Raw genomic sequence first — 14,226 nt, 5'->3', positions numbered from 1 at the left:
TCAGGTTGTGTTTTTACTTGCTGTGTAACAGGAAACCAAGCTAAGGTTCTGGAGAGATTTTAAAAAAAAAAAAAAAAACAAGGATAGTATCACCTGCTCTGAAGGATGCTCAAAAATTAGATAAGCATGACTCAACTTGAAGCACATTTTTGCCGAGTCTCCTCATGTTCTCCCTATTCCTAATGTTTCTTCACAGCTCTTTTTGTTTTAGCCAGGCAGGTCAGATAAGAGGCCCACTATATCATATACAGAGAAACATGGCTCTTGGAATTACCTGATACGACCCTGTATTTTGAGGCTGGAGGAATTACCTGATACGACCCTATATTTTGAGGCTGGATTCAGGAGGGTAAATGCTAGAGTGGTTGATTGTATAAAAAGTTCAAATGCCTCCTGCTGCCATTGCTGATAGTGGTAAACAGTTTATAGTTAGGTATATATGCAATTTAAAAAGGAGTTATTTTCCAATCAGTGGTGTCTAGCTAAAAGAAAAAATTAAAAATAAAATAGAAAGGAGTGATTATACAGCTTAGCAGTGTGCTAGGGAAAAGGCAGAAATGAGGCAGACCCAGGAAGGACACAGAAAGGGAAAGCAGTGACTATGATGGTCAGAAAAGCAGGCATGAAAAAACTACAAAATTTAAAGTTGTCCCTTTCCCTGGTTAGTGTGTATATGTGACTTCTGAAAGTAATTAGCTGATATTACCCCAAATCATTGGGTTGGTAGCTAGCAGAATATTATCTCAAGCAGTTTACTAGGTATAACAATAAAGGGGGAGTTTAAACTTTGCTATCAAAACCTATCTTAGAACTTTATGCAAAAGTATATATAGCTCCCCATATTCTTTTCTTTTTACTGATTAGAAATGCAAAATCCTTCTACAACACTGACCGCTTCCAGGTTTAGTTAGACACTCCTTCCCCATCCTAGACTGATTCCAGGTAATTAGAACTAAGATATCCTAATTACTTCTTTACATGCCTGTCACCCTCAATAAACTGTTAAATCTCATGGGAGCGGAAATGTATCTTATTTCTCTGTATTCCCATTATCTAGCAGAGGGCCTAGCACAACAGACATTCAGTAAATGCTTACTTCACATTTAAATTGTTCTTTTGATGAATTCACCTTGCAAGAATTTTACTTTAAGAAAGAACTATTCATTTACTAGAATGAATAAACAAACAAACACACACTCTGACAACTCCAAATGCTAAGATGCAGAACAACCAGAATTCTCATAAATTCCTAGTAGGACCCCTTTGCGTTCTCGTTCCCTCTCCCAACATGGCGGCCTCAGCAAAAAAGAAGAAGAAGGGGAAGACTATCTCCCTTACAGACTTTCTGGCTGAGGATGGGGGGACTGGTGGAGGAAGCACCTATGTTTCCAAACCAGTCAGCTGGGCTGATGAAACGGATGACCTGGAAGGAGATGTTTCAACAACTTGACCTGGAAGGAGATGTTTCAACAACTTGGCACAGTAATGATGACAATGTGTATAGGGCGCCTCCAATTGACCGTTCCATCCTTCCCACTGCTCCACGGGCTGCTCGGGAACCCAATATCGACCGGAGCCGTCTTCCCAAATCGCCACCCTACACTGCTTTTCTAGGGAACCTACCCTATGATGTGACAGAAGAGTCAATTAAGGAATTCTTCAGAGGATTAAATATCAGTGCAGTGCGCTTACCACGTGAACCCAGCAATCCAGAGAGGTTGAAAGGTTTTGGTTATGCTGAATTTGAGGACCTGGATTCCCTGCGTAGTGCCCTGAGTCTCAATGAAGAGTCTCTAGGTAACAGGAGAATTCGAGTGGACGTTGCTGATCAAGCACAGGATAAAGACAGGGACGATCATTCTTTTGGCCGTGATAGAAATCGGAATTCTGACAAAACAGATACAGACTGGAGGGCTTGTCCTGCCACAGACAGCTTTGATGACTACCCACCTAGAAGAGGTGATGATAGCTTTGGAGACAAGTATCAAGATTGTTATGATTCAGACCGGTATCGTGATGGGTATCGGGATGGGTACTGGGATGGCCCTCGCCGGGATATGGATCGATATGGCGGCCGGGATCGCTATGATGACGGAGGCAGCAGAGACTATGATAGAGGCTATGACTCCCGGATAGGCAGTGGCAGAAGAGCATTTGGCAGTGGATACCGCAGGGATGATGACTACAGAGGAGGCGGGGACCGCTATGAAGACCGGTATGACAGACAGGATGATCGGTCATGGAGCTCCAGAGATGATTACTCTCAGGATGATTATAGGCGTGATGATAGAGGTCCGCCCCAAAGACCCAAACTGAATCTAAAGCCTCGGAGTACTCCTAAGGAAGATGATTCCTCTGCTAGTACCTCCCAGTCCAGTCGAGCTGCTTCTATCTTTGGAGGGGCAAAACCCGTTGACACAGCTGCTAGAGAAAGAGAAGTAGAAGAACGGCTACAGAAGGAACAAGAGAAGTTGCAGCGTCAGCTGGATGAGCCAAAACTAGAAAGACGGCCTTGGGAGAGACACCCAAGCTGGCCGAGTGAAGAAACTCAGGAACGGGAACGGTCGAGGACAGGAAGTGAGTCGTCGCAGACTGGGACCTCCGCCATATCTGGCAGAAGTAAGTCAGACCAGGATACACGAAGGAGAGAGAGTGAGAAGTCTCTAGAAAATGAAACACCCAGTAAGGAGAAAGATTGTCACTCTCCAACTTCTAAACCTCCCAAACCTGATCAGCCCCTAAAGGTAATGCCAGCCCCTCCACCAAAGGAGAATGCTTGGATGAAGCGAAGTTCTAACCCTCCTGCTCGATCTCAGAGCTCAGACACAGAGCAGCAGTCCCCTACAAGTGGTGGGGGCAAAGTGGCTCCAGCTCAACTATCTGAGGAAGGACCAGCCAGGAAAGCTCAAGCAGATGAAAATAAAATAGATGGGATGAACGTCCCAAAATGCCAAACTGGGAACTCTAGCCGTGGTCCAGGAGACGGAGTGAACAAAGACCACTGGAAGGAGTCAGATCGGAAAGATGGCAAAAAGGATCAAGACTCCAGATCTGCACCTGAGCCAAAGAAACCTGAGGAAAATCCAGCTTCCATGTTCAGTTCTGCGAGCAAGTATGCTGCTCTGTCCGTTGATGGTGAAGATGAAAACGAGGGAGAAGATTATGCCGAATGGACCTCAACATCCTGCACTTTCTCCTAATTTCTCTCCACCCTGGAACATTCGAGAGCAAATCAAACCTCTATCCAGACAAGACAAAATAAAACTCACCATCTCCTGGAGACCTTTCTTACCTTTTTTTTAATGGAATTCTTTTGCATGCTGCTGCAGCCTTTAAAATATTGAAGTAACTGGAGAATCGCCAATATAGCCAGAGAGAGACTACAGCTTTTTGTGGAAAAGTTGTGGTGCATTATGTCACCATGCACTTGTCAGTGTGATTAGTGCCTAGGGGCCTCCATTGAGTAGAAATGGTAATGACAGTGATAAAACGTCTGGAATCTGGTTGGGCAGTAGGGGAGGGAGGTATAAGGAAAAGTGTGAGATTTCTACCTTTCGGGTTTTATCCTGTTGTGGCATATATGAATTCTCAAACATTATCTGAATAAATTTTCCACTCTAGGAAACATTAAAAAAAAAAAAAAAAAAAAAAAAAATTCCTAGTAGGAATGCAAAATGGCACAGCCAGTTTGGAAAAACAGTTTGGCTGTTTCTTATAAAGTTAAACATACACTTAAGCACACAACCTAGCAGTCCCACTCCCAGGTATTTACCCAAGATAAATAAAAACACATGGCCACACAAAAACCCTAGGATCCATATACACTGATGTTTATAACAACTTTGTAAAACAACGTTATTTATAATTTTCCCAAACTGTAAAGTACCCAAATGCCTATCAACTGGTAAATGGATAAACAAATTTGGGCACATCCATATAATGAATAACATTCAGCAGTAAAAATAAATAAAGTACTCTAAATATACCTAGTATGCACCCACAAAAATTATAAATTATAAAATTAAAAATATAAAATTAAAAAAAATAAATGAAGTACTGATACATTCTACAAAATGGATGAACCTTAAAAACATTGTAAGTGAAAGAAGACAATCACAAAAAAATCACATATCATATGATTCCATTTATATGAAATGTCCAGAACAGACACATTATTTATAGAGACAGAAAGTAGATTGGTCATTGGTTAAAGTCGGAGAAATCAGGTCGAAATGCAGATTGACTTCTAGTGGGTATGGGTCTTTTTCTTTTGGGGGTGATAAAAATGTTCTAAAATTAGATTGTAATGATTGGCACACAATTTTGTAATTATACTAAAAACCACTACATTGTATATTTTAAAAGAGTGAACTTCATGATATGTGAATTATATCTCAATAAAGCTATTTTTTTTCTTATCTTTTTATGTTTATTTGTTTTTTAAGCTATCATTTTTAAAAGGCATTTCTAAGACTTTAACAGAACTATGACAATTCCTGTAAACCATCTAACTTTAGGTATAAGACATAAGAGACCATATTTATTTATTTATTTATTTATTTATTTAGAGATATAGCTGGGATTACAGGTGCCTGCCACCACGGCCAACTAATTTTTGTGTTTTTAGTAGAGATGGAATTTCATCATGTTGGCCAGGCTGGTCTTGAACTCCTGAACTCAGGTGATTTACCCACCTCAGCCTCCCAAAGTGCTGGGATTACAGACATGAGCCACCGCACCGGGCCCAAAGAAATTTTTTGAGCTCAAGGAAGGCAAAGTCTTAACTTCAGCTGCTCCATTCAGGAGCCACTGAAGAATCCCAGGAATTAAACCTAAACCAGACAGTAGTAAAACTCCCAAGGCAACTCTACTGCCAGTCAAATAACTAATGCCATCTATCATCACAACATGCATCATTTACATTTCTAAAGATGTCTTTAATATTTCTCCAGAAACCTATAAGCAATTATTAACCATGTTACCCACACAAACAGGAACTTCTGTCTCTATTTCTGATGAGTTGCTTTTTTAATCCCATGGATTCCTGTCTTACAGTGATTTACTGTGTTCTTCAGAGTCCCAGCTCATCCCATTTATGACCAAGGCACATTTTAAGAATGATGTGCTACGGCATCTCCCTAGAAGCATCACCGAGCCATAAAAGATAACTATAAGCCTGCCCTGCTGCTAATTTCAATTGCTGTTTGACTTGGGTGGTTGGGTAAGGAGACATACAGCAGAATTCGCAGATTCACCAGAATCTGACAGGGGCCGCGATGTGAACGCTTCTGCTGTGGCCCCTCCCCCCCGCCGTTATCCCCTTGATCCTTGAATTTAGGAACTAAGCAGCAGCTTTTATGCAAATCATCCTATGGCAATGAAAGCAATAAATCAACAGCTGTGTCAATTTAGGCTAGCGGCTTTCTAGGGCTCCTCCCCCTTTTAAAAACCAACAGATGATGCCCTGCCCAGTGTACACACAGATTAAGAGCTACAGATTATAGCTCTTCATTGTCACTCTCTGACCACCACTGGAGAGGTCATCAATGTACATGTGCATATATTTTAAAACAGGGAACCTGGTAAGTACCAAAGAAATTCACTCCAAGCTCATGGTCTGGAACCAGAGAAACAGAAGCTCATTACCTATTTCATAGTTTCCAAACTCCTCTCTTCTAGTGGAAGGAAAAGGATAAAACAAAAACAAAAAAAACCCTTGTATCGCAAGTTTATTGTACAACTCTAATTCCAGATAAAAAGAGACTTAAATTAAAATGAGATAAATAAAACTGGATTAAATGACCAAAACAAATATAATAATAGAATATTATATTCAAAAGCCAAAACTGTCTTAACCACTTTTTTTTTTTTTTTTTTTTTTGAGATTAAGTCTTGCTCTGTTGCCCAGGCTGGAGTGAAGTGGTGTGATCTTGGCTCACTGCAACCTCCACCTCCCAGGTTCAAGCAATTCTCTGCCTTAGCCTCCCGAATAGCTAGGATTACAGGTACCCACCACCACAGCCGGCTGTCTTAACTACTTTTAAAGCTTTTATCATTTTTTAATTTAATTTATTTTATTTATTTATTTATTTTTTTGAGACGGAGTTTCACTCTTGTTACCCAGGCTGGAGTGCAATGGCGTGATCTCGGCTCACCGCAACCTCTGTCTCCTGGGTTCAGGCAATTCTCCTGCCTCAGCCTCCTGAGTAGCCATACAGGCACGCGCCACCATGCCCAGCTAATTTTTTTTTGTATTTTTAGTAGAGATGGGGTTTCACCACGTTAACCAGGATGGTCTCGATCTCTTGACCTCGTGATCCACCCGCCTCAGCCTCCCAAAGTGCTGGGATTACAGGTGTGAGCCACCGCGCCCGGCATCATTTTTTAATTTAAACAGGCTGATGCCCAAACTGCTTTTGTGCTAAACCTATCCCTGACAAAGTAATCCTGGTTTATTTTTCAAAAGCTGCCAATCTGCCTCTGGGGAGAAGAAAATGGATATGTATATTGTTTTTCATAACAAGCTTTGTAGAACTGATTAAGTCATAGCTATTATATAATAGATAATTAATATGTGCCAGGAACTGTACTGAGGACTATCTCATTTAATTTGTATAACTGTCCTATGAAGTAGACATTTCAGTATCTTTTTTACAGATGAGGAAACTGAATTATTAAATTCAGTTTTTCTTTTTTGTTTTGTTTTGTTTTTGAGACAGAGACTGGCTCTGTCACCCAGGCTGGAGTGCAATGGCGCAATCTTAGCTTACTGAAATCTTCGCCTCCCGAGTTCAAGCGATTCTCCTGCCTCAGCCTCCCCAATAGCTAGGATTACAGGCACATGCCACCATGCCATGCTAATTTTCATATTTTTAGTAGAGATGGGATTTCACCACATTGGCCTGGCTGGTCTTGAACTCCTGACCTCAAGTGATCCGCCTGCCTCGGTCTCCCAAAGTGCTGGGATTACAGGTGTTAGCCACTGCACCCAGCCTAAATTCAGTTCTTAATACAAATCAAGTATCCTTGAAGAAGGGTAATGCTTATTATGTAAGCATTCCAGAAAGAAAAGAAAGTCTTTTTTTTTGTATTGCTCAAATTTTGCCAGCTTTGGACATTAAGAGCTCTTTCAGTTGTGCATCATCTTTTTTAATCTCTCTGAGGACATAAATGATTAAGCATCTTTGTGTGTGTTTTTTTAAGATTCTTCCTACCAAGTCCCTGTTTGTCTAAGTTTTTTTTTTTTCCCCTCCTCTTTCCTGCTTGTTTATTTTGGTCTTTAGTTTTCAAGTTAAAGGCCTTCCTCCATGTCTGATGATCCTTGGTTGTCTGCTCAAAAAAAAAAAAAAAAAAAAAAAAAAAAAGAAAAGAAAGTCTTTAATCTTATATACCTCATTTAAGAGATGAACAGGTTAATAAGCATCTAAAATGCAAAGCATCTAAATTTATTAAAGTATTTGGTATTTAGAAGGCTAAAAAATTTTGCTTAAAATAAAGACTGTATCATTCTAATAATGATACTTTAAGGTACTTAAATGTCATAAAGTAAAATGCAGTAATTTTTTTTTTTGAGAGAGAGTTTTGTTCTTGTTGCTCAAGATCTTGGCTCACTGCAAACTCCACCTTTAGGGTTCAAGCGATTCTCCTGCCTCAGCCTCCAGAGTAGCTGGGATTACAGGCGCATGCCACCACGCCCGGCTAATTTTTGTATTTTTAGTATAAACGGGGTTTCAGCATGTTGGTCAGGCTGGTCTCAAACTCTTACCTCAGTTGATCCACCCTCCTCAGCCTCCCAAAGTGCCAGGATTACAGGCAAGTTACTACACCCAGCCTCAGAAAGTCTTAATATATTCTGGTGATAGTTGGGTCCAGAAAGAAAATAATACATATGTACTCTTTTTCCCTTTTTTTTTTTGAGACAGGGTCTCACTTTGTCACTCAGGTGGAGTACAGTGGCTCAATCACGACTCACTGTAGCCTCCACATCCTGGGTTCAAGAGATTCTCCCACCTCATCCTCTCAAATATTAGCAATTAAGGCACATGCCACAATGCGTGGCTATTTTTTTAATTGTTTTAAAATTCTTAAACCTGTATTTATGTTTATATATTTACATTCATATCTTACTTTTTAGGCAATAAATGTTTCTATGACACTTGGGGAATATAATTAATTTTTGTAAAATGAGTCCATTTAATAACCTTCAGATAGCTATACTTAAAAGGAGGTCATACTTTAATTACTTTTCTAAGTAAATTATTCAAGCTTTTCACTTAAGTAAACTGTTTCCCCAAAATAGGGAAATAAATTGAAGTAAGTAAAACAGATTTTTTGAATCCTTTAATAGGTCTGGGAGAGGGATTTAAAATTATAGACTGAAAAAATGCTTTGGAATTAGTCGTGCTTTTGTTTTCCTTTGTTACTGTGGAATTCAGCTTAATGAATAAGAAACAATATGAAAAGGTACATTTCTTTTTTCCTTTTTTTTTTTTTGAGACAAGGTCTTACTCTGTCATCCAGGCTGGAGTACAGTGGACAATCTCAGCTCACTAATAGTCTGGACCTTCCAGGCTCAAGTGATCCTCCTATCTCAGCCTCCTGTGTAGCTGGGATCACAGACACATGCCACCATGCCCTGCTAATTTTTGTATTTTTTGTAGAGTCAGGGTTTTGCCATGTTGCTCAGGCTGGTCTCAAACTCCTGGGCTCAAGCAACCCCACTGGCTAACCAAACTGCTGGAATTACAGGCATGCACCACTGTGCCCAGTCCATTTCTCTTTTGCATACATACACACACCACATACTAGGCTGAGTAGAAGGATGAGATAATGGTAAGACAATAGCAGAAAAGAAAATTGTTAATTAGGAATAATTCTCAACCTAGAGACAGAAAGACCAAACAGTTTTAAGGCTCTGAATTGCCTGGGCTTGAATTTGGACTCGGATACTTTGTATGTGATATCTTTGTGCCTCAGTTTTCTCATTTGTAAAATGGGATAATAATAGTACTTACTTCTATAGGCTTTTGTGAGGAAAAAACAAGATAAAACATGTTAAGTACTTAAAACAGTATTGGGCACATAGCCAATACTGGTCATTATTGTTCTGCCATTATTTACTTCCAAAAGTTTTTGATAGTCCTACTGTTGCTTATCAAGAGGATAAAGGACCTGGGATATGTTGAAGTGGGACAGGACATGCTAAGCAAGGCTCAAAACAATACCTTAGTGAGGTTCTGATGAGCAAAGATGTGTGTGAAAACACTTTATGAGCTGTAAGTACTCTATAAATAAAAAGTAATAAGAGGAAATTAGACATTTTGCATCCTGAGTATGCTAGAGAGTGAATATTTCCTTGTGTAGCTCAAAAGATAATGGTCATATTTCCCTACAAATCCCCTAAGTTGAATACCAAGGAAAAGATTTAAGGCTACACATTTTAAAAGTCCTTAAAGTCAGACTCCTCTGTGGTAGAATGTTATTTTGAAATTCTGCATATTAATACACAAATTAACCAGATGCTGTCCTGGAGAAAGGGTTTACCAAGCTACATCCTTAATGTTAATAGTTTTCAAGAATCAGGTAAGTATTTCTGTAGAAATAACTTACAAATAAATCTTACCTATTTGCAGCCTATAACCTATATGTCCTTTGAGGACTCTCTTCTTGGGTCTTTCCTATTTATTTATTTAGAGACAGAGTCTCACTGTCGCTGGAGTGCAGTGGCACAATCTCGGCTCATTGCAACCTCCACCTCCTCCAAAAGTGGAATCTCAGGCCGATGCATGCGTTCAAGCGATTCTCCTGCCTCAGCCTCCCAAGTAGCTGGGACTATAGGCATGCGCCACCATGCCCAGGTAATTTTTGTATTTTTTAGTAGAAATGGGGATTCACCATAATGAACAGGCTGGTCTTGAACTCCTGACCTCGTGATCTGCCTGCATGGACCGCCCAAAGTGCTGGGATTACAAGTGTGAGCCACCACGCCCATCCCCTGGTCTTTCCAGCTTTTAAGGAAGTTAACCAAGTGCATCTGGCCTCCCTTTTCTGAAAGCTGTTTTTTTGTTTTTTTTTTTAAAGAGAGTCTCACTCTGTTGCCCAGGCTGGAGTGCAGTCAGGGGATCTCAACTCACTGCAACCTCCAGTTCCCAGGTTCAAGTCATTCTCATGCCTCAGCCTCCCAAGTAGCTGAGACAAGAGGCGTGCACCATCACACCTGGCTAATTTTTTGTATTTTCAATAGAGACAGGGTTTCACCACGTTGGCCAGGCTGGTCTTGAACTCCTGACCTCAAGTGATTCATCCACCTCAGCCTCCCAAAGTGCTGGGATTACAGGGCGTGAGCCACTGCCAGCCTGAGAGCTTTGTTGCTTCCTCCTTTGTTTGTTCTCCCATAATTCCTAGCATATGGCTCTAGCATTGCATTTACCTGATTATATAATAATTATCTGTTAACTAGATCACTAGCTTCTTGTAGTCAGAGACTATGCCTCATTTAATCTTTTTATCTTTAATTCTTGGCATATTAAAGTTCAGAATAAACATGTGGAATAAGTGAAGAAAGAGTGAAACAGCCCTCAAGCACACTTGGAAAACTTTTGTTATCACTAACATTTGAAAGTAATAAAGCTGCCTGGGCACAGTGGCTCACGCCCATAATCCCAACACTTTGGGAGGCTGAGGTGGGATGATCACCTGAGGTCAGGAGTTCGAGACCAGCGTGATCAGCATGGTGAAACCCTGTCTCTACTAAAAATACAAAATTAGCTGGGTGTGGAGGTGCATGCCTGTAACCCCAGCTACTTGAGAGGTTGAGGCAGGAGAATCATTTGAACCCAGGAGGCAGAGGTTGCAGTGAGCAGAGATCACGCCACTGCACTCCAGCCTGGGCAGCAGAGCTAGATTCCATCTCAAAAAAAAAGTGGAATTTCAAGGTACAATTTCAGGAAGGAAAAAGGATAGAGAAGCCAGGAAGAAGTAAAAAGGAAAAAGCAGATAGGACTCACTATTTATATAATTATATACCCAAAATAATCAGTCTTTCATTGGGATGCCCAGTAGTAGCCAGAATTATAACACTCTGCTGCTCTGCAGATAAAGGTAAAAAGATGTAAATCACAGCACACTGAAAGCATGCAAATTTCAATGGAATTGAGTAAGTTATTTAATCTCCCTGTGTATGAGTTTCCTCATAAGAGAAATGTGTATAATACTAATACCTATCTTACCTGGATGCTATAAAGACACAAAAGAAGGTGGTCATAAACTATGGTATATGGAAGTAGAAGGAACCTCAATTCTGTTTTCATGAAGAAGTAATAATGAACCAAAGTAAAATCAGGCATGATTTACAGGCAGCAAACTATGAAACTGTGAAAAAACAAAGTGACAAATAAATTGCATTCAACTAAGTGGGACTGAATGTATATAAAAAATTGATAGCAGGCCAGGCATGGTGGCTCACACCTGTAATCCCAGCACTTTGTGAGGCTGAGGCGGGTGAATCACCTGAGGTCAGGAGTTCGAGACCAGCCTGATCAATAAGGAGAAACCCCGTCTTTAAAATTTTTTTTAATTGATAGCAATTATTTTGAAATATTCGAGGATAGGAAAGTTGTTGGAAACCAAAAGAAAGGAAGAAAAATATTAAACATACACACACATATACCCCTTCAAAGGGTAACAAACTATTGAACAATCTGTTGTCTCTTGGAAAAACTGAGGGTATAATTAAATTCCAATGAACATAGGACTTTAAAAACTACTCTTCATTTGAATAACGCTATAATTTTGTTGATAACATCTATACTATGTAAAAACAATTTCATTTAAAGCTATAAACATGGCAGGGTGCAGTGGCTCATGCCTGTAATCTCAGTACTTTGGGAGGCCATAGTGGGCAGATCACTTCAGGTCAGGAGTTTGAGACCAGCCTGGTCAACATGATGAAACCCTGTCTCTACTAAAAATCCAAAAATTAGCCAAGCGTGGTGGCATGCACCTGTAATCCCAGCTACTCGGGAGGCTGAGGCAGGAGAATCACTTGAGCCCAGTACATATACAAATACAGGCAGAGGTTGCAATGAGCCAAGATCACGTCACTGCACTCCAGCCTGGGCAACAGAATGAGACTCCATCTCAAAAAATAAATCAATAAATAAAAAACGAAGCTATAAACATGAAAGCTCAAAGAAAGTACCAAGAAATATCTTATGATAATAAATGAGAATATATGTAAAATATTTTGTCAACTGTAAAGAAAGCACCACATAAAATAAAAACAGTGGTAGTAAACTATAAGCATTCAGTCACTTTGGGACAATGTTTAGAAAATTTGACGAAACAGACTACCTACAGGAAGTGAAGGCTTAGTCTGGTAGATAATTTATCAAGTATCCAAGAAAACTCTTAAATTCTCTTTGTAAATAATAGATTATACCTCTGTATATGTGTATTAATAACGGCATGCTAATGGAAGATCACAGATTTATGCATGAAAGTGAGAAGTGAAACAGAAACCACAAAGAAACAGAAACTATGACTCAGTCATAAACTGTGCCAAATCATGACATGGAACACAAACTATCCGAGCTCAAATTGTTTTAAACTACAGCTCATTCAAACATATATGTTCTTTTTATTTGTTTGTGACGGAGTCTCGCTCTGTTGCCCAGGCTGTAGTGCAGTGGCACGATCCTGGATCACTGCAAACTCCGCCTCCCAAGTTCAAGTGATTCTCCTGCCTCAGCCTCCCGAGTAGATGGGATTACAGGAGGCTGCCACCACACCCAGTTAATTATATTTTTGTATTTTTAGTAAAGACAAGGTTTCCCTATGTTGGTCAGGCTGGTTTCGAACTCCTGACCTCAAGCAATCTCCCACTTCGGCTTCCCAAAGTGCCAGGACTTCAAGCATAAGCCACTGCATCTGGATCAAATACATACATTCTAAGACAATACATCTTTTTTTTTTTTTTTTGAGATGGAGGTTTGCTCTTGTTGCCCAGGCTGGAGTGCAGTGGTGCAACCTTGGCTCACTGCAACCTCCACCTCCCAGCTTCAAGTAATTCTCCTGCCTCAGCCTCCCGAGTAGCTGGGATTACAGGCACATGCCACTATGCTCAGCTAATTGTTGTATTTTTAGTAGAGACAGGGTTTCACCATATTGGCCAGCCTGGTCTCAAACTCCTGACCTCAGGTGATCCACCCACCTCAGCTTCCCAAAGTGCTGGGATTACAGGTGTGAACCACCTTGCCCAGACTAAAACAATATATCTTCATTGTTCAATACGGTAGCCACTAATCACATGTGGCTATTGAGCACCTGAAATGTTGTTAGAATAAATTGAGATGTGTTGGATTTGTGAAGTACACAATTGATTTCAAAGACTTTGTACCAAAAAAAGTAAAACTTTGCAAGTGCCAGAGTTAAAACTTGGAAATTTAAAAAAAAAAAAAAAGTAAAACATCTCATTAATAATTTTTATATTGATCACATGTTGAAATAACATTTCATATATAGAGGTTAAATAAACATATTATTAAAATTAATTTCAGCCAAGCATGGTGCCTATAATCCCAGTACTTTGGGAGGCCAAGGTGAGAGGATCACTTGAAGCCAGAAGTTCAAGACCAGCCAGGGCAACATAGCAGGACCCTATCTCTAGAAAAAATAAATAAAATTTAAAAATTAATTTCACCTGTTTCTTTTTACTTTTCAAATGTGCTACTAGAAAACTTAAAATTATCTATGTAGCTTGCAGTATGTTTCTTCAGACAGCACTGCCACAGATTTCATGGTAACTCTGCTTAAATTCCTGCATTCCAAAGTTAAGACTAATGACTATTTCAGCAACTAGGCCAGTTCACAAATTTTACTAATCCCTACCCAAATCTTGTTTACTTTTGCCCTAAAACCACCTTATGAGTAACCCCAGGACCCAAAACCTTATTAAGTATCCTAATGTCTCCCATACTAAGACACTCTTCCTTCTAAGACACTCCTGAGGCTGTCAAGGTAGTGCTTGCTCAGCAAGTTTACGAAACTCAGTTTTATATAATGTTTAACAGATTTCCCTAGTGATCTTTACATGGGGCTTTAACAAAAGTCAATGAATAAGAATTGTAAAATAAAATAAGTTGTGTTGGCGATTTATTAAGTTTAACAAACAGAAACAATGAAGATTGTTTTGAAAAGGGCAATTTATAAATAAGTTGTTCTGTCTAG

The 14,226-nt window shown here is 39.8% G+C and overlaps 1 protein-coding gene and 1 pseudogene across 7 annotated transcripts in view; one reads left to right on the top strand and one right to left on the bottom strand.

Moving 5' to 3' along the window:
- CPEB3 (cytoplasmic polyadenylation element binding protein 3) overlaps positions 1-14,226 on the bottom strand; it is a 239,308-nt gene that overhangs the window by 160,025 nt on the left and 65,057 nt on the right. The window lies entirely within an intron of this gene.
- Positions 1,289-3,447, top strand: LOC105718936 (eukaryotic translation initiation factor 4B-like; annotated as a pseudogene).

This window comes from Aotus nancymaae, unplaced genomic scaffold, assembly GCF_030222135.1.
Source record: "Aotus nancymaae isolate 86718 unplaced genomic scaffold, 86718_ANA_hifiasm-v0.15.2.pri h1tg000010l, whole genome shotgun sequence".
NCBI classification, from domain to species: domain Eukaryota; kingdom Metazoa; phylum Chordata; class Mammalia; order Primates; family Aotidae; genus Aotus; species Aotus nancymaae.
This window is presented reverse-complemented; position numbering and strand designations above follow the sequence as displayed.